Here is a 26,633-nt window from a genome sequence, read left to right as displayed (position 1 = left end):
AAGTGCTGTCATCATTGATTTGCCACATTTTGACTGGCGAGGGTTTGATATAACATCTCAAAGGTAACTTCTGACAAAAAATTGTTTCTTTCCTTTCTCCTCTTCTTAGCATTCGTACTTACAGCTACTTTAGCAGATCATCCTTGTCAAATTTATAATGGGCTACCACAGAGCTCTGTTCAGACACAGTAACCTTTATATACTGCTGATATATCTACCACTGTGTTTATCACAGAGACAAGTGGGATAATTTCAACCCTCAAACATGTGGGTTTGGGTCAAGTGGGAGGTTAAAATGTTAAAAACTTAAATAGGAACACAATGTGCCTTGAACCTGCCCACTTCCAGTCTTAACAGAGGTCTGACGAGGGGCAGGTTACCAGTTCATTCTCAGAAGGCTGCGCCTTGGGGAAACCCAATAAGTAAACAGAGGTGAGGAGATGAATCTATAAGGTACGTGCCTTCACAGCATTACTTGTAGGCCAGGAGCAACAGAATTGTTTCCCACAGCCCAAAAAGCAAACCCTGTAAAGCCACCTCCATAATTTCCACCAATAACCCCAACAATCCCTGAAGTTCCCCATCCCCGTGATCTCTGACCTCCTCCATGATATTCGACCCCCTCTCCCCACGCCACTCCACCACAATCTCTAGGAGTAGGCCATTTAGCACCATGGCTGATCTGTGGCCTAACTTCATATAGTCGCCATTGCCCCGTAGGTCTGGCTCTAATTTTAGACTTTCCCCTCGGCCTAGACTCCCCAACTAGCCAAAATGGTTTCCCTCTATCTATCCTAACTGTTCTGTTTAATGTCTTGAAAACTTTAATCAAATAACCCCTTAACCTTCTTAGGGAATGCAACACAGGTTTGTGTAATCTCTCCTTGTAATTTAATCCTTAGAGTACAGGTATCATTCTGATAATCTATGCTGCTCTCCCTCCAAGGCCTTAAGCTGTGGAGTACTCCAGTACTCCAGGGGTGCTCTAACTGCAGCTTTGCATAGCTGAAGCATGAGTTCTACCTCCTTGTATTTCATTCCTCTAGATATAAAGGCCAGAATTTTACTTCCATCGGACGGGAGCCATCCACTGACTGAAAAGCTGGTAGTGATCCTGTCTCCCCCTTGCCTGGGGATCTGGACCGCATTTTATGGTCCCCAGTCCCTTAATTGGTCTGAGGTGGGACTTCCACCTCATTGAGCCTGGGAGTCCCGCCTAATGGAGCTGCTTGCAATTCTGTCCCAGTGGCGCCACCGGGAGTGGTGGCCACTGCTGGGACTGCAACCCAGCATCAACAAGAAAAGGAAGGACGCCCTGGGGAAAGGTACATTTTTGGAGCCTCACCGGGGGTGATCAGTTGGGCCCCGGTGAGGCAAGAAGTGTTGATTGGGGGTACGGGGGAGCGTTTTGGGGGTGATTGGGGCATTGGGGAAGCCCTCCATCAGGCACAAGGTGCCTGACCATGAAGGCGTTTCCCCCCCCCCCCCCCCACCATTCCCCCCCTCCCCCCAGGCCGTCAGAAAGCAGGTCTGGGCTACCCGACCAGACAAGGATAAAATCCTCATGACGGTAGGCAGTGGCCCTTAAGTGGCTGTTAACTGGCCACTTAAGGGCCATGATTGGCCTGGGGTGGGAGGGCTGGTTTTCGCCACCGTCACCGCCCTGTGTGAAATGGGGAAAGAGGCAGAAGTGGGTCAGGGAGGGACCCCCGAGCCTCCCACTCCATTACGCTGCCTCCCCACCACCAATTTGCTCTTTGGGGTGGGGGGGGGGCGTAAAATTCCGGCCAATGGCCAGCATTCTCTTCGCCTTTTTGATCATTTTCTGTACCCGTCCATGAGATTTTAATGATCTATATACCTGGATCCCCAAGGCTCTTTGGGCCTTCACTGTTTCTAACTTTTCACCATTTAGAAAATACCCTGTTCTCTCCTTTTTAAGTCCAAGTGGATGACCTCACATTTGTCTGAAATCCATTTTCTACAATTTTGCCCATTTGCTTAATTTATCAATATCTCTACCTCCAACAGCCACAAAACCTACCTGATCGTCAGCTACTGCCTTTTCTGGAGAATTGCTCCACCCAATAGGCAGCCAAGCTTGTCAGTCAGGCTGGCTGCCAGGTGGAAAACATGTTTTTAAAAAAAACGCAGCCGTGGGCATTCAGAGAAACTCACTGTTCCAGGTTTCCCTACCATAACTCCTTCCCCCACCACCGCTATCCAAAACCCTGCTGCAGTGAATACCGAGGCCAATATCAATCTTCCTTACAGACTAGCATATTTGAAGACTCGATTAAAATGCAGGCGATCAGTAAGTAATTGGACACCTTTTTTTAAAGTGGTAAATAAAACCTAATCCAACAAGAATGATGAGTATGCTTTCCACCTTGATTTATAAGAGGGCCATTCAACTTTGTGAGTCAGATTTAGCTTGTGAAGAAAACAGTTTATCTCGGAGTGACACTTGACCATAATCTCACCTATTGTTGCCCTGGTTACAAAACCTACATTGAAGGTGTCTCATTGAGAAACTAGCTGGTGCTATCTGGGCTGCCAGACCTCTTACTACTGCTCTTTTGCTGTGTACGGCTAGGTATGGAGTAGGATATATCAAACAAGTGTGATTCAGGTTGTTTCATCTTTATGTTGTTTCTTGTTCCCAGATGTTCGAAAGAATCATAGTTTAAACTTGGAAAAGGCGGGAATCAGTCTTGTTCATTTCAGCACCATGCTTGTGCTATAGAACCTGGTTGAATTGGTTCTTGTGTTACATATAACATGACTCCCCAGTGCAGCCATGAATGAGGCCCCACTGGAACACTTACACATAACAACTAGTTCCTAGCTAATTAGTTCCTAACACTTTACAGGTAGTATAACAATATATACATACATAACACAAGTACAATTAAATCTCTATCTGCATGTGCTCTCCAGCATGGTCTATCCAATACTTGGGGCGGCGCAGTGGTTAGCACCGCAGCCTCACAGCTCCAGCGACCCAGGTTCAATTCTGGGTACTGCCTGTGTGGAGTTGCAAGTTCTCCCTGTGTCTGCGTGGGTTTCCTCCGGGTGCTCCGGTTTCCTCCCACATGCCAAAGACTTGCAGGTTGATAGGTAAATTGACCATTATAAATTGCCCCTAGTATAGGTAGGTGGTACGGAAATATAGGGACAGGTGGGGATGTGGTAGGAATATGGAATTAGTGTAGGATTAGTATAAATGGGTGGTTGATGGTCGGCACAGACTCGGTGGGCCGGAGGGCCTGTTTCAGTGCTGTATCTCTAAATAAAAACTTGCTGATTCCCTACCATTCCTATCAAACCTCTCTCATCCAACTTAAACAAGGGCAAGAGGTCTTCATACAGAGGTATGAAGAAAGAGTTGTCTAAAGCGGGCTGGGAATATAGACTACAGGGGAAGTCAGTAGATGAGCAGTGACAGACTTTTAAGCAGATATTTCATAACACTCCGCAAACATTTATTCCAGTCAGAAGGAAGGACTCGAAGAGAACAATGAACCACCCGTGGATAACAAAGGAAGTTAAAGAGAGTATCAAATCAAAAGCAAAGGCGTACAATGTGGCGAAAATGAGTGGTAGGCCAGAGGATTGGGAAGTTTTTAGAAACCAGCAGCGGTTGACTAAAAAACTAATAAAGAGGGAGAAAATTGATTTTGAGAGTAAATTGGCAAGAAATATAAAAACAAACAGTAAGAGCTTCTATGGGTATATTAAAAGGAAGAGAGTAGCGAGAGTAAGTGTGTGGCCCTTAGAGGATGAGAATGGGGAATTAATAACAGGGAACAGGGAAATGGCAGATAATTTAAACCAATATTTTGCATCAGTCTTCATGGTGAAGGACACTATAAACATCCCAACAATAATAGATGAACAAGGTGGAAATGGGAGGGAGGAACTTGTAACAATCTTTATCACGAGGGAAAAGATGCTGGACAAACTGATGGGACTAAAGGCAGACAAGTCGCCAGGACCTGATGGCCTGCATCCAAGGGTTTTAAAAGAAGTGGCTGCAGAGATAGTGGAGGCATTGGTCATAATATACCAAAACTCATTGGATTCTGGTAGGGTACCAGCGGATTGGAAAACCACATATGTGACACCCCTATTCAAGAAAGGAGGGAGACAGAAAGCAAGAAACTATAGAGCAGTTAGCTTAACATCTGTCATTGGGCAAATGCTTGAGTCCATTATTAAGGAAGAAATAGCAGGACATTTAAAAAAACATAATGCAATCAAACAGAGTCAACATGGTTTTATGAAAGGAAAATCATGTTTGACAAATTTGTTAGAGTTCTTTGAGGATATAACAAGCAGAGTGGATAAAGGTGAACCAATAGATGTTGTGCATTTGGATTTTCACAAGGCATTTGATAAGGTGCCACATAAAAGGTTATTGCACAAAATAGGAGCTCAGGGTATTGGGGGTAATGTGTTGGCATGGACTGACACATGGCTAACACACAGAAGGCAGAGAGTCAGGATCAATGGGTCTTTTTCAGGTTGGAAAGCCGTAACTAGTGAGGTGCCACAAGGATCAGTCCTAGGGCCTCAGCTATTTACTATGACATGGAAGAAGGGACAGAGTGTAGCATATCCAAATTTTCTGACAATACAAAATTAGATGGGAAAGCATGTTGGAACATAGAACATAGAACATAGAACAGTACAGCACAGTACAGGCCCTTCGGCCCACGATGTTGTGCCGAACCTTTAACCTACTCTAAGATCAAACTACCTACATACCCTTCATTCTACTATCATCCATGTACCTATCCAAGAGTCGCTTAAATGTCCCTAATGTATCTGCTTCTACTACCACCGCTGGCAGTGCATTCCACGCACCCACCACTCTCTGTGTAAAGAACCTACCTCTGACATCTCCCCGAAACCTTCCTCCAATCACCTTAAAATTATGCCCCCTGGTGATAGCCCTTTCCACCCTGGGAAAAAGTCTCTGGCTATCCACTCTATCTATGCCTCTCATCATCTTGTACACCTCTGTCAAGTCACCTCTCATCCTTCTTCGCTCCAATGAGAAAAGCCCTAGCTCCCTCAACCTTTCTTCATAAGACATGCCCTCCAGTCCAGGCAGCATCCTGGTAAATCTCCTCTGCACCCTCTCTAAAGCTTCCACATCCTTCCTGTAATGAGGCGACCAGAACTGAACACAATATTCCAAGTGTGGTCTAACCAGGGCCTTATAGAGCTGCAGCATAACCTCACGGCTCTTAAACTCAATCCCCCTGTTAATGAAAGCCAACACCCCATAAGCCTTCTTAACAACCCTATCAACTAGGGTGGCAACTTTGAGGGATCTATGGACGTGGACCCCAAGATCCCTCTGTTCCTCCACACTGCCAAGAATCCTGTATTTAAGCCTGTATTCTGCATTCAAATTCGACCTTCCAAAATGAATCACTTCACACTTTTCCAGGTTGAACTCCATCTGCCACTTCTCAGCCCAGCTCTGCATCCTATCAATGTCTCGTTGCAACCTACAACAGCCCTCCACACTATCCACAACTCCAGCAACCTTTGTGTCATCGGCAAACTTACTAACCCAGCCTTCCAGTCCCTCATCCAAGTCATTTATAAAAATCACAAAGAGCAGAGGTCCCAGAACAGATCCCTGCGGAACACCACTGGTTACCGAGCTCCAGGCTGAATACTTTCCATCTACTACCACCCTCTGTGTTCTATGGGCCAGCCAATTCTGTATCCAGACAGCCAAATTTCCTTGTATCCCATGCCTCCTTACTTTCTGAATGAGCCTACCATGGGGAGCCTTATCAAATGCCTTGCTAAAATCCATATACACCACATCCACTGCTCTTAATTTATCAATGTGTTTTGTCACATCCTCAAAGAATTCAATAAGGCTTGTGAGGCATGACCTGCCCCTCACAAAGCCATGCTGACTATCTCTAATCAAACTATGCTTTTCCAAATAATCATAAATCCTGTCTCTCAGAATCCTAATTTGCCCACTACTGACGTAAGACTGACTGGTCTGTAATTCCCAGGGTTATCCTGATTCTCTTTCTTGAACAAGGGAATAACATTTGCCATCCTCCGATCATCTGGTACTACTCCAGTGGACAGTGAGGATGCAAAGATCATCGCCAAAGGCACGGCAATCTCTTCCCTCGCTTCCCGTAATATCCTTGGGTATATCCCGTCTGGCCCCGGGGACTTATCTGTCCTCATGTCTTTCAAAATTTCCAGCACATCCTCCCTCTTAACCTCAACCTGTTCGAGCATATCAGCCTGTTTCACGCTATCCTCCCAAACGACAAGGTCCCTCTCACTAGTGAATACTGAAGCAAAGTATTCATTAAGGACCTCCCCTACCTCCTCCGACTCCAGGCACAAGTTCCCTCCACTATCCCTGATCGGCCCTACCCTCTGGCCATCCTCTTGTTCCTCACATAAGTGTAGAACGCCTTGGGATTTTCCTTCATCCTACTCGCCAAGACTTTTTCATGTCCCCTTCTGGCTCTCCTAAGTCCATTCTTCAGTTCCTTCCTGGCTACCTTGTAACCCTCCAGAGCCCTGTCTGATCCTTGCTTCCTCAACCTTAAGTAAGCTTCCTTCTTCCTCTTGACTAGCTGTTCCACATCTCTTGTCCTCCAAGGTTCCTTCACCCTACCATCCCTTCCTTGCCTCATCGGGACAAACCTATCTAGCAGTTGCAGCAAGTGCTCCCTAAACAACCTCCACATTTCTGTTGTGCATTTTCCTGAGAACATCTGTTCCCAATTTAAGCTCCCCAGTTCCTGCCTAATAGCATTGTAATTCCCCCTCCCCAATTAAATATTTTCCCATCCCGTCTGCTCCTATCCCTCTCCATGACTATAGTGAAGGTCAGGGAGTTGTGATCACTATCACAGAAATGCTCTCCCACCGAGAGATCTGCCACCTGGCCTGGTTCGTTGCCAAGCACCAAATCCAACATAGCCTCCCCTCTAGTCGGCCTATCTACATATTGAGTCAGTAAACCTTCCTGGACACACCTGACAAAATCTGCTCCATCCAAACTATTTGCACTAAGGAGGTTCCAATCAATATTAGGGAAGTTGATGTCACCCATGACAACAACCCTGTTACTTCTGCACCTTTCCAAAATCTGCCTCCCAATCTGTTCCTCCGTGTCTCTGTTGTTATGTTGTGATGAGGACACAAAGAATCTGCAAAGGGATATAGATAAGTTAAGTGAGTCAGCAAAAATTTGGCAGATGGTGTTCAATGTGGGAAAGCGTGAGGTAATCTACTTTGGTTGGAAGAATAAAAAGGCAGATTATTATTTAAGTGGGGAAAGAATACAAAATACTGCAGTCCAGAGGGGTCTGGGTGCAGGTGCAGCAAGTAATTAGGAAGACAAATGGAATTTTGGCCTTTATTGCTAGGGGGTTAGAGGTTAAAAATAGGGAAGTCCTGTTACAACTGTACAAGGGGTTGGTTAGGTCACACCTGGAGTACTGTATATAGTTTTGGTCCCCGTATTTAAAGAAGGATATACTAGCACTGGAGGCAGTTCAGAAAAGGTTCACTTGGCTGATTCCTGGGATGAAGGGGCTGTCTTATCAAGAGCGGCAAAACAGGTTAGCCCTTTATTCATTGGAGTTTAGAAGAATGAGATGTGATCTTATAGAAACATAGAAGATTTTAAGGGATTCGACTGGTTAGATGTTGAGATGATGTTTCCACTCGTGGGGGAATCTCAAACTCGGGGACATAGTTACAGAATAAGGGGGCACACATTTAAAACTGAGATGCAAAGGAATTTCTTCTCTCAGAGGGTGGTGAATCTCTGGAATTCTCTACCTCAGAGAGTTGTGTTCTCCTGAACACACTTCAAAAACTCTTCCCCTTCTCTGCCCTTTACACTATTACTATACCAGCCTATATTAGGATAATTAAAGTCCTCCATTATCATTACTCTATAATTTTTGCACCCCTCTATAATTTTCCTACAAATTTGCTCCTCTATATCTTTCCCACTAGTTGGTGCTCTACAGAATACATCTAATAGTGTTATGGCACTCCTATTGTTTCTTAATTCTAACCCAATAGATTCTGTCCTCGGCATCTCAAGGATCCTGTCTCTTCAGCACTGTAATATTCCACTTAATCAATACTGCCACCTCCCCACCTTTCTTTCCTTCCCTATCTTTCCTCCACATCTTTTATCCAGGAATAATTCGCACCCTGTCCTGCCCTTCTTTGAGCCAGGTCTCCATTATCATCATATCGTCATATTCCCATGTGGCTATCTGCGCCTACAGCTCACCAACCTTATTTATCATGCTTTGTCTGTTTATACACATGCACAGTAAACCTAATTTAGATGTTAAATAAAAACAGAAAGTGCTGGAAATACTCAGCAGGTCTGGCAGCATCCGTGGAGAGAGAAATAGAGTTAATGTTTCAGGTCTGTGACCTTTCATCAGAATCATTAAAGAAATGTCACAGACCTGAAACGTTAACTTTGTTTCCCTCTCCACAGATGCTGCAGACCTACTGAGTATTTCCAGCACTTTCTGTTTTTATTTCAGATTTCCAGTATCGCAGTATTTTGCTTCTAATTTAGACCTTATTGCATTCCCTCCTACACTGAACCCACCTAATGCCTTGCTATTTCCTATTCTAGTACTATCTGTCACTCTTAGTGTACCTTGTTTCTCCTTTCCAATACTACACTCTGGTTTCCATCCCCTGCCAAGTTGGTTTTAACTCCCTCCCTCCGAACGCCAACAGCACTAACAAACTGCCCCGACAGGATTTTGGTCCCTGCTCTGTTGAGGTGCAACCCATCTGGCCTGGATAGGTCCCATCTCCTCAAAACAGGTCTCAATGTCCCAGGAATCTAAAACTCTCCCTCCTGCACCATCTCTCCAAGTGGGCATTCATTTGCTTTATCCTTCTAATTCTATGCTGACTAGTGCGTGGCACCAGAAGTAAACCAGAGATTAAGACCTTTGAGGTCCTGCTTGCTAGTCTCCTTCCTAGCTCCCTAAAATCTGCCTGCAGGACCTCATCCCTCTTTCCACCTGTGTCATTGGTACTGATATGGACCATAGTAAATGGTTGTTTTTTTAGACTGGATGATGGTAGACAGTGGTGTTCTCCAAGGATCAATGCTGGGACCACTGTTTTTTTTTTGCTATATACAAATGACTTGGACCTTGGAATAGAGAGCAGAATTTCAAAATTTGCCGATGATACCAAACTTGGAGAAGTTGCAAACAATGAGGATGATATGAACCACCTGCAGCAGGACATAGATAGGCTAGTAGAATGGGCAGACAAGTGGCAGGTGGAATTTAATACTGATGCATTTTGGCAGAAGGGATAGGGTGAGGCAATATAGACTTAATGGCACAGTTCTAAAGAGTGTAAAGGAATAGATGGACCTGGGGGTGCATGTGCATTGATCTCAGTGGCAGGACATATTGAGAGAGTAGTTAGCAAAGCATAGAGGATTCATAAATAGAGACATTGGCTGGAGTTCGACACCCGCCCTGCCTCCCCAAAGAGCGGGTTGGTGGTGGGGGGAGGGGAGGGGGATGTTGGGCGGTAAAATGGAGTGGGATGCTTGGGAAGCCCTTCCTGACCCACACTCGCCTCCATCGCCATTTTATGTGTGGCGGTGGCAGCAAAAACTGGCCCGCCCGCCCCAGACCAATCAAGGCCCTTAAGTGGCCAGTTAACGGACACATGAGGGGCTCCGCCCACTACCACGGGGATTTTATCCCCGGCAAGTTGGGCGGCCCAGGCCTGTGAAAAGCTGCCTGACAAAAGCAGGTGGCTTACTGATGGGCTGCGGGGGGAGGCCCTCATGATCAGGCACCCTATGCCCGACAGTGAGCCATCCCTGATGCCCCAACAATCCCCAATCGACCACCCTTGCCTCACCGCGGCCTGACTGATCATCCCTGGCCAGGACCTAAAAACTTACCTTTACCAGGGGCCGTCCTTCCTCTTCTTCTAGAAGCTGGGTTGCATTCATAGCAGTGGACACCACTCCCGGTGGCGTTGCTGGGACTAAGAATTTTAGAATTAGAATTAGAATTAGAACATTACAGCGCAGTACAGGCCCTTCGGCCCTCGATGTTGGTCCGACCATCTGACCAACACTATTCCATTTTCATCCATATGTCTATCCAATGACCACTTAAATGCCCTTAAAGTTGGCGAGTCTACTACTGTTGCAGGCAGGGCGTTCCACGCCCCTACTACTCTCTGCGTAAAGAAACTACCTCTGACATCTGTCCTATATCTTTCACCCCTCAACTTAAAGCTATGTCCCCTCGTGTTTGCCATCATCATCCGAGGAAAAAGACTCTCACTATCCACCCTATCTAACCCTCTGATTATCTTGTATGTCTCTATTAAGTCACCTCTCCTCCTCCTTCTCTCTAACGAAAACAACCCCAAGTCCCTCAGCCTTTCCTCGTAAGACCTTCCTTCCATACCAGGCAACATCCTAGTAAATCTCCTCTGCACCCTTTCCAAAGCTTCCACATCCTTCCTATAATGCGGTGACCAGAACTGCACGCAATACTCAAGGTGCGGCCTCACCAGAGTTTTGTACAGCTGCATCATGACCTCGTGGCTCCGAAACTCGATCCCCCTACTAATAAAAGCTAACACACCATATGCCTTCTTAACAGCCCTATTAACCTGGGTAGCAACTTTCAGGGATTTATGTACCTGGACACCAAGATCTCTCTGCTCATCTGCACTACCAAGAATCTTCCCATTAGCCCAGTACTCTGCATTGCTGTTACTCCTTCCAAAGTGAATCACCTCACACTTCTCCGCATTAAACTCCATTTGCCATCTCTCAGCCCAGCTCTGCAGCCTATCTATGTCCCTCTGTACCCTACAACACCCTTCGACACTATCCACAACTCCACCGACCTTCGTGTCATCCGCAAATTTACTAACCCACCCTTCTACACCCTCTTCCAGGTCATTTATAAAAATGACAAACAGCAGTGGCCCCAAAAGAGAACCTTGCGGTACACCACTGGTAACTAAACTCCAGGATGAACATTTGCCATCAACCACCACCCTCTGTCTTCTTTCAGCTAGCCAATTTCTGATCCAAAGCTCTAAATCACCTTCAACCCCATACTTCCGTATTTTCTGCAATAGCCTACCGTGGGGAACCTTATCAAACGCCTTACTGAAATCCATATACACCACATCCACGGCTTTACCCTCATCCACCTGTTTGGTCACCTTCTCGAAAAACTCAATAAGGTTTGTGAGGCACGACCTACCTTTCACAAAACCGTGCTGACTATCGCAAATGAACTTATTCTTTTCAAGCTGATTATAAATCCTATCTCTTATAACCTTTTCCAACATTTTACCCACAACCGAAGTAAGGCTCACAGGTCTATAATTACCAGGGCTGTCTCTACTCCCCTTCTTGAACAAGGGGACAACATTTACTATCCTCCAGTCTTCCGACAATGACGACATAAAGATCAACAACAACGGCTCTGCAATCTCCTCCCTAGCTTCCCAGAGAATCCTAGGATAAATCCCATCTGGCCCAGGGGACTTATCTATATTCACTCTTTCCAAAATTGCTAACACCTCCTCCTTGTGAATCTCAATCCCATCTAGCCTAGTGGGCTGTATCTCAGTAATCTCCTCGGCAACATTTTCTTTCTCTACTGTAAATACTGACGAAAAATATTCATTTAACGCTTCCCCTATCTCCTCTGATTCCGCACACAACTTCCCACTACTATCCTTGATTGGCCCTGTTCTAACTCTTATCATTCTTTTATTCCTGATATACCTATAGAAAGCCTTAGGGTTTTCTTTGATTCTATCCGCCAATGACTTCTCGTGTCCTCTCCTTGCTCTTCTTAGCCCTCCCTTTAGATCCTTCCTGGCTAGCTTGTAACTCTCAAGCGCCCTAACTGAGCCTTCACGTCTCATCCTAACATAAGCTGCCCTCTTCCTCTTGACAAGCACTTCAACTTCTTGAGTAAACCACGGCTCCCTCGCTCGACAACTTCCTCCCTGCCTGACAGGTACATACTTATCAAGGACACGCATTAGCTGCTCCTTGAATAAGCTCCACATTTCGTTTGTGCCCATCCCCTGCAGTTTCCTTCCCCATCCTACACATCCTAAATCTTGCCTAATCGTGTCATAATTTCCTTTCCCCCAGCTATAATTCTTGCCCTGCGGTATATACCTGTCCCTGCCCATCGCTAAGGTAAACCTAACCGAATTGTGATCACTATCGCCAAAGTGCTCACCTACATCTAAATCGAACACCTGGCCGGGTTCATTACCCAGTACCAAATCCAATGTGACATCGCCCCTGGTTGGCCTGTCCACATACTGTGTCAGAAAACCCTCCTGCACACACTGGACAAAAACAGACCCATCTAAAGTACTCGAACTATAGTATTTCCAGTCAATATTTGGAAAGTTAAAGTCCCCCATAACCACTACCCTGTTACTCTCGCTCCTGTCGAGAATCATCTTCGCTATCCTTTCCTCTACATCTCTGGAACTATTCGGAGGTCTATAGAAAACTCCCAACAGGGTGACCTCTCCTCTCCTGTTTCTAACCTCGGCCCATACTACCTCAGTAGACGAGTCCTCAAACGTCCTTTCTGCCGCTGTAATACTTTCCTTGATTAACAATGCCACACCCCCCCCTCTTTTACCCTCTTCTCTGTTCTTACTGAAACATCTAAATCCCGGAACCTGCAACATCCATTCCTGCCCCTGCTCTACCCATGTCTCTGAAATGGCCACAACATCAGGATCCCAGGTACCAACCCATGCTGCAAGCTCACCCACCTTATTCCGGATGCTCCTGGCGTTGAAGTAGACACACTTTGAACCAAGTTCTTGCTTGCCAGTGTCCTCTTGCATCCCTGTAACCTTATCCCCTACCTCACTACTCTCAACAGCCAGTACACTGGAACTACAATTTAGGTTCCCATTCCCCTGCTGATTTAGTTTAAACCCCCCCGAAGAGCACTAACAAATCTCCCCCCCAGGATATTGGTACCCCTCTGGTTCAGGTGAAGACCATCCTGTTTGTAGAGGTCCCACCTACCCCAGAAAGAGCCCCAATTATCCAGGAAACCAAAACCCTCCCTCCTACACCATCCTTGCAGCCACGTGTTCAACTCCTCTCTCTCCCTATTCCTCTCTTCGCTAGCACGTGGCACGGGCAACAACCCAGAGATAACAACTCTGGTTGTTCTCGCTCTAAGCTTCCACCCTAGCTCCCTGAATTTCTGCCTTAAATCCCCATCTCTCTTCCTACCTATGTCGTTGGTGCCTATGTGGACCACGACTTGGGGGTGCTCCCCCTCCCCCTTAAGGATCCCAAAAACACGATCAGAGACATCATGTACCCTGGCACCTGGGAGGCAACACACCAACCGTGAGTCTCTCTCGTTCCCACAGAACCTCCTATCTGTTCCCCTAACTATGGAGTCCCCAATGACTAATGCTCTGCTCCTCTTCCCCTTTCCCTTCTGAGCAACAGGGACAGACTCTGTGCCAGAGACCTGCACCCAATTGCTTACCCCTGGTAAGTCGTCCCCCTCAACAGTATCCAAAACGGTATACCTGTTGTTGATGGAAACGGCCACAGGGGATCCCTGCACTGCCTGCTGGTTCCCTTTCCTTCCCCTGACGGTAACCCATCTACCTACTTCTTTTACCTGAGGTGTGACTGCCTCCCTATAACTCCTGTCAATAATCCCCTCCGCCTCCCGAATGATCCGAAGTTCATCCAGCTCCAGCTCCAGTTCCCTAACGCGGTCTGCGAGGAGCTGGAGTTGGGTGCACTTCCCGCAGATGCAGTCAGCAGGGACACTCTTGGCGACCCCTACCTCCCACATTCTGCAGGAGGAACATACAACTGGCTTTACCTCCATTCCCACTATTCTAGATTCCCAACAAATCTACTGAAAAACCAAACGAAAAAAAAAAGTCAAAACTTGTTCGCTTAGCAATCCGACGGACTGAACTTTTTAAATAAAAAGCTTACCTTCTCAACACACCAGAGTCCTTTTTTTTTTGGTTAGAGGAGGAGGGGGAGGGTGGGTGGGTGGCTGCTGGCCCACAGATTGGCTGGCAGCTCCATTAGGCAGGAATTCCGGCCTCAATGAAGTAGAAGTCCCGCCTCAGACCAATTAAAGGCATGGGGACCATAAAATTCAGTCAGATTCCCAGGCCAGGTGGAGGCGGGTTCACCACCGACTTTTCAGTCAGTGGACAGCTCCTGTCCGACGAGAATAAAATTCAGCCCATTGAGTACAAAAGCAGGGAAGTTATGCTGAACCTTTCTCAAGCTCTGACTAGGTCTCAACTAGAGTATTGTGTCCAGTTTTGGTCACCACACTTTAGGAAAGATATGAGGGTCCTTGAGGGAGTCCAGAGGAGATGTACCAGAATGGTTCCAGGGATGGGGGGATTTTAATTACAAGGTTAAGTTGGAGAATCTGGGGTTGTTCTCCTAGGAGCAAAAGAGATTGAGGGGAGATTTGATACAAGTGTATAAAGTTATGACAGGCTTAGATAAGTTAGACAAGGAAAAACTGTTCCCATTAACTAAAAGTACAAGGACTAGGTGACAGATTGACGGTTTTGAGATAGAGATGCAAGGGAAATGTGAGGAAGAACTTGGTTACACAGCGGACGGTTATGACCTGGAACTCACAGCCTACAAGGATGGTGGAAGTGGAGACAAACAACGATTTCAAAAGGAAATTGGATGGGCACTTGAAGGAAATAAACTTGCAGGGCTACGGGGTTCGAGTGGCGGTGTGGGACAGACTGGATTATTCTGCAAGAACTGGCATGTACTCGATGGGCCGAATGGCCTCCTTCTATGCCTTAAATGACTCTGAAATTTTAAAAGACCCATGTCACATCAGGAGGAAAGGTGCCATTTAAGTGTCACAATGCAGGAGGAGTGCTCTGCCAAGGGCTCTGACAGTTTTTGTCCAGTGTGTGCAGGAGGGTTTTCTGACACAGTATGTGGACAGGCCAACCAGGGGCGATGCCACATTGGATTTGGTACTGGGAAATGAACCCGGCCAGGTGTTAGATTTAGATGTAGGTGAGCACTTTGGTGATAGTGATCACAATTCGGTTAGGTTTACCTTAGCGATGGGCAGGGACAGGTATATACCGCAGGGCAAGAATTATAACTGGGGGAAAGGAAATTATGATGCGATTAGGCAAGATTTAGGATGCGTAGGATGGGGAAGGAAACTGCAGGGGATGGGAACAATCGAAATGTGGAGCTTATTCAAGGAGCAGCTACTGCGTGTCCTTGATAAGTATGTACCTGTGAGGCAGGGAGGAAGTAGTCGTGCGAGGGAGCTGTGGTTTACTCAAGAAGTTGAAGCGCTTGTCAAGAGGAAGAAGAAGGCTTATGTTAGGATGAGACATGAAGGCTCAGTTAGGGCGCTTGAGAGTTACAAGCTAGCCAGGAAGAATCTAAAGGGAGAGCTAAGAAGAGCAAGGAGAGGACACGAGAAGTCATTGGTGGATCGGATCAGGGAAAACCCTAAGGCTTTCTATAGGTATATCAGGAATAAAAGAATGACTAGAGTTAGAGTAGGGCCAATCAAGGATAGTAGTGGGAAGTTGTGTGTGGAATCAGAGGAGATAGGGGAAGTGTTAAATGAATATTTTGCGTCAGTATTTACAGTAGAGAAAGAAAATGTTGTTGAGAATACTGAGATTCAGGCTACGAGGCTAGATGGGATTGAACTTCACAAGGAGGAGGTGTTAGCAATTTTGGGAGGTGTGAAAATAGATAAGTCCCCTGGGCCAGATGGGATTTATCCTAGGATTCTCTGGGAAGCTAGGGAGGAGATTGCAGAGCCTTTGTCCTTGATCTTTATGTCGTCATTGTCGACAGGAATAGTGCCGGAAGACTGGAGGATTGCAAATGTTGTCCCCTTGTTCAAGAAGGGGAGTAGAGACAGCCCTGGTAATTATAGACCTGTGAGCCTTACTTCGGTTGTGGGTAAAATGTTGGAAAAGGTTATAAGAGACAGGATTTATAATCATCTTGAAAAGAATAAGTACATTAGAGATAGTCAGCACGGTTTTGTGACGGGTAGGTCGTGCCTCACAAACCTTATTGAGTTTTTCGAGAAGGTGACCAAACAGGTGGATGAGGGTAAAGCAGTGGATGTGGTGTATATGGATTTCAGTAAGGCGTTTGATAAGGTTCCCCACGGTAGGCTATTGCAGAAAATACGGAAGTATGGGGTTGAAGGCGATTTAGAGCTTTGGATCAGAAATTGGCTAACTGAAAGAAGACAGAGGGTGGTGGTTGATGGCAAATGTTCATCCTGGAGTTTAGTTACTAGTGGTGTACCGCAAGGATCTGTTTTGGGGCCACTGCTGTTTGTCATTTTTATAAATGACCTGGAAGAGGGTGTAGAAGGGTGGGTTAGTAAATTTGCAGATGACACTAAGGTCGGTGGAGTTGTGGATAGTGCCGAAGGATGTTGTAGGGTACAGAGAGACATAGATAGGCTGCAGAGCTGGGCTGAGAGATGGCAAATGGAGTTTAATGCGGAAAAGTGTGAGGTGATTCACTTTGGAAGGAGTAACAGGAATGCAGAGTACTGGGCTAATGGGAAGATTCTTGGTAGTGTAGATGAACAGAGAGATCTTGGTGTCCAGGTGCATAAATCCCTGAAGGTTGCTAACCAGGTTAATAGGGCTGTTAAGAAGGCATATGGTGTATTAGCTTTTATTAGTAGGGGGGTCGAGTTTCGGAGCCACGAGGTCATGCTGCAGCTGTACAAAACTCTGGTGAGACCGCACCTGGAGTATTGTGTGCAGTTCTGGTCACCGCATTATAGGAAGGATGTGGAAGCTATGGAAAGGGTGCAGAGGAGATTGACTAGGATGTTGCCTGGTATGGAGGGAAGGTCTTACGAGGAAAGGCTGAGGGACTTGAGGTTGTTTTCGTTGGAGAGAAGGAGGAGGAGAGGTGACTTAATAGAGACATATAAGATAATCAGAGGGTTAGATAGGGTGGATAGTGAGCGTCTTTTTCCTCGGATGGTGATGGCAAACACGAGGGGACATAGCTTCAAGTTGAGGGGTGATAGATATAGGACAGATGTGAGAGGTAGTTTCTTTACTCAGAGAGTAGTAAGGGCGTGGAACGCCCTGCCTGCAGCAGTAGTAGATTCGCCAACTTTAAGGGCATTTAAGTGGACATTGGATAGACACATGGATGAAAATGGAATAGTGTAGGTCAGATGGTTTCACAGGTCGGCGCAACATCGAGGGCCGAAGGGCCTGTACTGCGCTGTAATGTTCTAAAAAAAAATAAAACCCAGCACAGGAGATGAAACGTCGAAAATTTGATTTTTGCAGTTAATTATTTAATAATCAATATTATTTTAATGCTGGATCACCTCCAGGTAAATGATTAAAGGTAGATAGAAATTGATGAAGAAAAATCAAAAAAAAAAGAACAAAAATATGGACATCTGCTCTGAGTTTCTCCAATGATGTAGCTGCTGCTTTGGGCATGTTTGGTTTGAGCCTGGCAGTAACACTGAATGGGGCCCTGTGTCAACTCCCAGATGGTACTCCTTCTTCTCGGGCTTCTTTTATAGTTAAAAATAGATGAAAGACAAAGTCATGAAATACTGCCACTGGTATCAAGGTTTAAGCTATTGTTCCTCAGAGCTGATTGTCTGCTAACACAGCAAATCTGCATTTGTTGGCTGACCTTTCATATCAGCAGGGAAGGTGATGTAAGAGTCCTGCAGTGAAAAGTTTTACCAGCTACCTGCAGATCATCTCCTCTTTCTTGCAACAAGCTATGAGGACTGCAAAGGATACAATGGGGAAAAGAAAGGTAAAAATTTAAATGAAAATATAGTGGGTTGAAGATAATGAGATGGTGGGTGCTCAATGTCTTGACTGGCATTGGTTTCTAAATAGTCGAGGGAGCAGAAGACTGAGGTTATAAAGTGCAAAGACAGCTAAATATGTCCTACTCCTGCCAGCAAAACATGAAAAGCACAATAACGAACTGTACACAAAGAACATAAAGGCACTGAAAAATTTAAATGAGGAACTCTCAGACAATGTTTGGAATGGACTTTCCAGCGGAGACCCTGATATACGTAATAAAAATTCCTCTGTGTAGCCTTTCCCACGTCCCTTTTGGCACCACTGCACTCCATGTACCCGTGTGCCCTTTACTGGTTGCTGATCACCAACATTCACCAACACCCTCCACATGTCTTGTGCGATGTGTTAAGACCACCATAAAATTGCTGTTTATATAAATATTTATCAGCAGCCTTTACAATGTTTAAAAATCAGAATCAGATAATCAGAAACAAAAATGTCAACACTTCAGTCAATGACTTGGACTCCAGTTTAAGCCCATTAACCTGATGTACAAATTCTCTGATTTTTAAAAAAGTGTACCAGTTAAAAACAACATTTTTGATGCACAGTAAGGGCAATTTTCCCATTTCATGCTTCCACTGGAAATCCTCTTCTGCCAGTGATGCATACAGGAAATTCGGACATGAATAGCGATGGAAAATGTGGAGAGTGTGCTCTGATTTCTCAATATGCAATCCCAGTAGCCGAGGCTTCGAATGAGGAGTGCGCATTCGGAATATTGACCTTATGCTCCTGAGAAAAGTGTCTGCTCATTTTGTAGCTGGCAGTGTCGACCCCTTGATGAAACTACTTTGTCACCTAAAAAAGTGGTTGATACACCTCCATCTGGATATCTAGTCAATGCCCTCTCTCAACCACAGTCAACTGAACATGTGCTCAGCAGCATCCCCACCATTGCTATTTAAAGGGAATCATCAACAACTTACAGATTAATTGCTGATTACTCATCCTGATGGACTTCATCCTAGGGTCTTAAAAGAAGTGGCTAGTGAGATCGTTGATGCGTTGGTTAGTATGCAGGTACAGCATGTAATGAGGAAAGCTAATAGAATTTTATCATTTATTGTGAGGGGAATTGAATACAAAAGTAGCGAGATTATGCTTCAGTTATACAGGACATTGGTGAGACCACACCTGGAGTACTGTGTACAGTATTGGTCTCCTTATTGAAGGAAGGATATAAATGTATTGGAAGCAGTTCAGAGAAGGTTTACTAGACCTGGAATGGGTGGGTTGTTTTATGACAAAATGTTGGACAGGCGAGGCTTGTATTCACTGGAGTTTAGAAGAGTGAGAGGTGACTTGAATGAAACTTATAAGATCCTGAGGGGTCTTGACAGGATGGTTGTGGAAAGGATGTTTTCTCTTCCGGGAGAATCTAGAGCTAGGGGTCACTGTTTAAAATAAGGTGTCACCCATTTAAGACCGAGATGAGGAGAATTTTTTTCTCTCAGAGAATCGTGAGTCTTTGGAACTCTCTTCCTCAAATGGCGGTGGAAGCAGAGTCTTTGAATATTTTTAAGGCAGAGGTAGATAGATTCTTGATAAGCAAGGGGCTTAAAGGTTATGGGGTGTAGGCGGGGATGTGGAATTGAATGGTGGAGCAGGCTCAAGAGGCCGAGTGGCCTACTCCTGCTCCTAATTCGTATGTTCATCTGTACTCTCTATTGCTGTGTTTGAGTTTGTGGAAGTGCTTTGTGTTTTGAGGAGTTGGTTAAAGTTGACAAAGACTGCAGGAAGTGATGCTGCACTTGGAGAAGGCCTTGGTTGTGACTGCAAGGGTTCTGGACATACCACATGCTCACAGCCATGGGGGGGGAAATAGTTCCAATTCCCATTGGATTGCAACATGAGAGGGAGATCGAGCAGCAGCAGCAAAGAGGAAGACAAGCTGTTTGCAGATGGAGGAGTAGGAAGGGAAGAAGGGCTCTCAGCAGGAGGCCTTATACACCTAGGATTTCTGGGATTCTTTCTCTTACCTCCACCTAAGCCAGGAGCAGTGTGTGCATTGTCTGTGCATTACGAAGGAGGTGCTCACAGAACTCTGTCATCCCTTGCAACAAGACATGCAGCCTCAGAAGAGAGTGAGGACGCTACTGCCAGTATCTTTGAAGATGAATTTCTTCACATCAGGATCTTTCCAGGCTGCTGCAGGTGACATATCCACTTCACCAACCACTGTTACATCAGAGAGGTGACACATGCTCTTTATGCCAGGAGAGGGGAGTTCATTGGGTTTTCTCTGAACAGAAAGAAGCAGATGGAGCATACACATGGCCTTGCCAGGATAGCAGGCTTCTCCATGGTTCAGAGTGCCATCGACGCATTCATGTGGCTTTGTGGGTGTCGCATCTCAATACTGTGATGTACCGCAATCACAAAGGTTGCCACTAGCTGAATGTGCAGTTGGTGCTTCACCACATTCAGTACATCATGCTGGTGAATGTCCACCATCCTGGTAGTGATCATGATGCTTTCATTCTGTATCAGTTTGCTGTTCTTGCAATCTTTCTGCTACCATGCTAAACTTGAGGGCAACAAGGGCTATCTGGTTTACACCTCACTCATGGCTACACTCTGCAATCCACCCACACATGGCCAGCATGCATACAATGAGAGTCATGCTGCCATCAGAATCATGATAGACTAAACTACTGGGGTGCTGATATAACAGTTCCATTACTCGGACTGCTCCAAAGGAGCCCTCCAGTACTCATCGGAGCAGATATCCTGATCCATGATAGTTTGCTGTATCCTCCACAATTTGGCCATCATGAAGGGACAACCCTTGCCACCAAGGATACGGTGAGGAGGAGGAAGAGGAAAAGGAGCACAAAGGGGAAGAAGGGAGCAGGCAGCCGGAACATCCACGTTCTGGCCAGGCTATCCTCATTCAAATAAAAGCAAAATACTGTGGATGCTGGAAATCTGAAATAAAAACAAGAAATGCTGGAATCACTCAGCAGGTCTGGCAGCATCTGTGGAAAGAGAAGCAGAGTTAACGTTTCGGGTCAGTGACCCTTCTTCGGAACTGACAAATATTAAAAAAGTCACAGGTTATAAGCAAGTGAGGTGGGGGTGGGGCAAGAGATAACAAAGGAGGTCTAGATTGGACCAGGCCACATAGCTGACCAAAAGGTCACGGAGCAAAGGCAAACAATTTGTTAATAGTGTGTTGAAAGACAAAGCATTAGTACAGATTAGGTGTTAATACACTGAATATTGAACAGCAGCAAGTGCAAACCTGAAAAAAACAGTGGGAAAGCAAACTGAACAAACAAAGATGAAATGAAATAAATGCAAAAAAAAGATTGTAAAAAATGTAAAAAAGAATGTTAAAAAAAGGAAGAAAAAATAACTAAAAATGAAAGTAAAATGGGGGGCTGTCATGCTCTGAAATTATTGAACTCAATGTTCAGTCCGGCAGGCTGTAGTGTGCCTAATCGATAAATGAGATGCTGTTCCTCGAGCTTGCGTTGATGTTCACTGGAACACTGCAGCAATCCCAGGACAGAGATGTGAGCATGAGAGCAGGGGGGAGTGTTGAAATGGCAAGCAACCGGAAGCTCAGGGTCCTGCTTGCGGACTCCTCATTCAACTCCAGTTCCCGCAAACACAAGCCAAATTCCCCATTGTACAACAATCCCATACCTTACCATTTCTCTGATGCGGACGATCACAATGCCTTCTTAGCCACAATGCTGAAGTAAAAGCCATCACAAACCAACTATTCCCTACCAACTTTATCCAACAAAACATCAATAATTGCGTTTTGTAAGGAATAATCACCCTTGTGTGTTCCCCTAGTGCTTTAACCTTACACTTACTTTCAGTGTAAATGTCTTGCACTTACTAGGGTGCCCTTGCCTGGCCTAGTGCTCCTACTGAGTGTCACACTAGTGACTTGGCTTGGGATCTGCATCGATGGTACGCTGGGCGAGAAGAGGTGTACTGGCCCACTATCTAGTAGAAGTCAAACCAACCTGGGAGTCCACACCTAAGTCTTGTACGGGGCCCTGAAGACAAAAGAATACTGTGAAGCATCAATCCCATTTATACAGAGCAACCAGAAGGTGACAATCAAAAAAATATTGAGCTTGGGGTTTGCAGGATATTTTGCAGCAGAGGACCTGTGCAACAATAGCCATGCCCACTACAATGGCAATTTCCTGAGATTTTTTATAATTTATTCTTTCATGGGATGTGGACGTTGCTGGTAAGGCCAGCATTTGCTGCCCATCCCTAATTGCCCTCGAGAAGGTGGTGATGAGCTGCCCTCTTGAACCACTGCAATCCACCTGGTGCGGGTACACCCACAGTTCTTTTAAAGATCTAGTTCCAGGATTTTGATCCAGCGACAATGAAATATATTTCCAAGTAAGGATAGTGTGTGGCTTGGAGGGGAACTTGCAGGTGATGGTGTTCACACAGTTCTGCTGCCCTTGTCCTTCTAGATGGAAGAGGTCATGGATTTGGAAGGTGCTGTTGAAGGAGGTGTGGTGACTTGCTGCAGTGCATCTTGTAGATGATACACACTGCTGCCAAAGTGCATCGGTAGTGGAGGGAGTGAATGTTTAAGGTAGTGGATGGCTGCCAATCAAGCGGGCTGCTTTGTCCTGAGTGTTGTTGGAGCCGTATTCATCCAGGCAAGTGGTGAGTATTCCATCACACTCCTGACATGTGCCTTGTAGATGGTGGACAGGCTTTGGGGAATCAGGAGGGGGTTATTCACCACAGAATTATCAGCCTCTGACCTGCTTTTGTCGCTACAGTATTTAAATGGCTGGTCCATTTCAGTTTCTGGTCATTGGTCACCTCCAGGATTTTGATGGTGAGGGATTCAGCGATGGTAATGCCGTTGAATGTCAAGGAGAGATGGTTAGATTCTCTCTTGTTTGAGATGGTCAGTGCCTGGCACTTGTGTGGTATGAATGTTACTTGCCACTTATCACCCCAAGCTTAAGTGTTGTCTAGGTCTTTCTGCATGGGGACACGGACTGCTTCAGTATCTGAGGAGTCATGAATGGTACTGAACACTATCAAGTCATCAGCAAACATCCCCACTTCTGACTTTGTGATGGAGGGAAGGTGTCTGATGAAGCAGCTGAAGATGATTTGGGCCTAGGACACTACCCTGAGGAACTCCTGCAGTGATGTCCTGGGACCTAGATGTTTGGTCTCTACACTACAATGATCTTCCTTTGTGTTAGATATGGCTCCAATTAGTGGAGAGCTCCCCCACCCCAATTCCCATTGACTTTAATTTTGCTCGGGCCCCTTGACGCCACACCCGATCAAATGCTGCATTGATATCAAGGACAGTCTAATGTCCTTTAGGGAAGGAAATCTGCCATCCTTACTTGGTCTGGCCTGCAGAGCACCATGTTAATTAATAATTTTTAATATTTTTGAAACTTTTAAAACTTTTAAAAACTTTAATAGCTTTACAAACAATAATCAGGGAAAATTCAACAACCACTTGGAGAGATTTGAGTTAATTAAGGAGAGCCAGCATGGAATTGTAAAAGGCAGATTGAGCTTAAGCAGGTTAACTGAAATTTTTGATGACGTAACAGAGAAGGTTGCTGAAGGGAATGCAATGGATATTGGTTGAATGCATTTTAAGAAAGCGATTGACAAAGTACTAAATACAAGGTGAGTTAACAAAATTGAGTATCAGGGAATAGGAGGGTCAGTGTCAGCTTGGATTTTTAAAAAATTGGCTTCAGGACAGTAAACAGCGAGTTGTGGTAAATGGTTGTTTTTCAGACTGGAGAATGATAGACGGTGCTAGGGCCACTGCTTTTTTGATATAAAATATATACACATGACTTGGATATTGGAATACAGGGTAAAATTTCAAAGTTTGCTGATGACACCAAATTTGGAGGTGTGGCCAACAGTGAGAATGATTCTAATCAATTGTAACAGGACATAGATAGACTAGCAGAATGGGCGGACAAGTGGCAGATGGAATTTAATACAGAAAAGTGTGAGGTGATGCAGTTTGGCAGAAGAGATAGAGAGAGACGATATAGACAGTTCTAAAGAGTGTGCAAGAACAGAGGGACCTTGGTGTCCATGGGAAAGGATCCTTGAAGGCGACAGGACATATTGAGAGAGTAGTTAGCAAAGCATATGGGATCTGGGACGTCATAAAGAGAGGTATTGAGTACAAAAGCAGGGAAGTTATGCTGAACCTTTATAAAGCTTTGGTTCGGCCACAACTAAAGCATTGCATCCAGTTCTGGTCACCACACTTTAGATCAGGATCATTGTGAAGCAGGTAAGGAACAACATGAAGCAGTCCGGAATCAGAGGACAAAATCCAGTTTGATGGAGTCCTGCTTTGACAGAATGCTTAACTTGGGAGTTTGGTAAGTGAGTGTGGGAATTCGGCACAGTGAGGGAGGAGGTGCTGTTCTAGTCTTTTACAGAACAAGGAATAGTCTGAGAGAGGGAGCAGGACACAGCGAGACCTGAGAGCTGAGGTCCAGAGGCATTAATTAATTACACAGGTAGGTGATTGTTTGGTGAGTTTCTTTTATTTTCTCTAAACTTGGTCAGTAGGTTGAACTAGTATCAGGGAGATAAATGTGCTGTATTACATTTATAGCTTAATTGGTTAAACTATTTAATATTACTACAAATTATCATTGAGTGATTCTAAACTTGAAACCCTAATTAGTTAAATAAAATACAAGAAGGAAAGCAGGGAAGATAATAGCTGTATAACAGCTGTAGCATGTGGGAGCTGGTGAACACCAGTGTGATCACGGCAACCACATCTGCAGTAAGAGTCTGCAGTTCGAGGAACTTCAGCTCAGAGTTGATGAACTGGAGTCTGAGCTTCGGACACTAAGATGCATCAGGGAGGGGGAAAGTTACCTGGTCATTTTGTTCCAGGAGGCAGTTACACCCCAGAAGCTAGGAGCTTCAGATTTGGTCTGTGGTCAGGGACAGGAGGTTGTGATTATAAGTGAGGCAGGTAGCGGGATCCAGAAGGTAGCAATGGAAAAGCCTCAGCCCTAGCACTTGTCCAACAGGTTTGAGCTTCTTGCAGCCTACGTGGATGAGAGCAGGGGCTGCAGGAAGGATGAGCAAACTGACCACAGCACTGTGGTGCAGGGGGCTATTTAAGTGAGGGGAGTAAAAAGGAATGTAGTAGTAGGGGACAGTATAGTTAGGAGGATAGGTACTGTTCTCCGCAACCAAGAGCGTGAATCCAGAAGGCTGTGTTGCCTGCCTCGTCCAGGGTTAAGGACATCATCTCACGGCTAGAGAGGAACTTGGAGTGAGAGGGGAAGGATCCAGTTGTCATGGTCCATGTAGGTACCAACGACATAGGTAAGACTAAGAAAGAGGTTCTGCTGAGGGAATATGAGCAGCTGGATCTAAATTAAAAAGCAGAACAACAAAAGTAATAATCTCTGGATTACTACCTGAGCCACAAGGAAATTGGCAGAGGATAAATAAGATCAAAGATTGATGTAGGAGAAATGGGTTTCGATTGATCGGGCACTGGCACCAGTACTGGGTAAAGAGGAAGCTGTACCGTTGGGACGGCATTCACCTGAACTGCACTGGGACCAGTGTCCTGGCGAATCATATAATTAGGGCTATAGAGAGGGCTTTAAACTAAAAAGTAGGGGGAAGTATTCAAGTGATTGGAGATTTAGAAAATTCATGAGAAAGGACAAACCAATAGTGCAGGGTAGTGATACGGCTAATGATAACCACAGTGTATCAGGAAGGGACAGAGCGTAGAAAGTGCACAAGCAAATAGGGTCAGACTAGGGGAAAATGGTAAACAAAAAGAATTAAAGGCTCTTTATCTGAATGCATGCAGCATTTGTAACAAGATGGAAGAATTGATAGCACAAATAAAAATAAATGGGTATGATATGATAGCCATTACAGAGACATGGTTGTTGAGTGATCAAGGCTGGGAACTGAATATTCAAGGGCATTTGACGTTTTGGAAGGATAGGAAGAAAAGGATGTGGGGTAGTTCTGTTCATAAAGGATGTGATCAGTACTGTAGTGAGGAATGATCTTGGCTCAGACAATCAAGAAGTAGAATCAGTTTGGGTGGAGGGAAGCACTAGCAAGGGAAAGAAGTCCCTGATGGAAATAGTTTATAGGCCACCTAATAGTAGCCACACAGTAGGACAGACTAATAAATTAAGAAATAATGGGGGCTTTGTAAGAAAGGTACTGCAATAATAATAGGCAATTTTAATCTTCATATTGATTGGACAAATCAAATTGCCAAAGGTAGCCTGGAGGATGAGTTCATATAGTGTGTTCGGGACAGGTTCTTAGAACAATACATTCTGGAACCAACCCAGGAACAGGCTATTTTAAACCAGGTAATGTGTTGTCATGCTAGGTCCCGACCTGCCAAGAATGAGGCACATTAATTTTGTCATGAACATTGATTTTAAACTGTTACTGGAGTTAGGAAAGTACTTGTTAAACAGATCAGCTGTGGCTAGAAAAGACATTTGCATATTAACAGCCATTCCCTGACTCATTCAATCCACAATGGACTTTTGATCACCAGACATTGAAGGTGGGGGAGCTCGCATTCCATGTTGACTGCTAAGATGGCCGAATAAACAAACGGACATGGTCAAACC

This window comes from Heterodontus francisci, chromosome 5 (assembly GCF_036365525.1).
Source record: "Heterodontus francisci isolate sHetFra1 chromosome 5, sHetFra1.hap1, whole genome shotgun sequence".
Taxonomy (NCBI): domain Eukaryota; kingdom Metazoa; phylum Chordata; class Chondrichthyes; order Heterodontiformes; family Heterodontidae; genus Heterodontus; species Heterodontus francisci.
Note: the sequence above shows the minus strand (reverse complement) of the source record.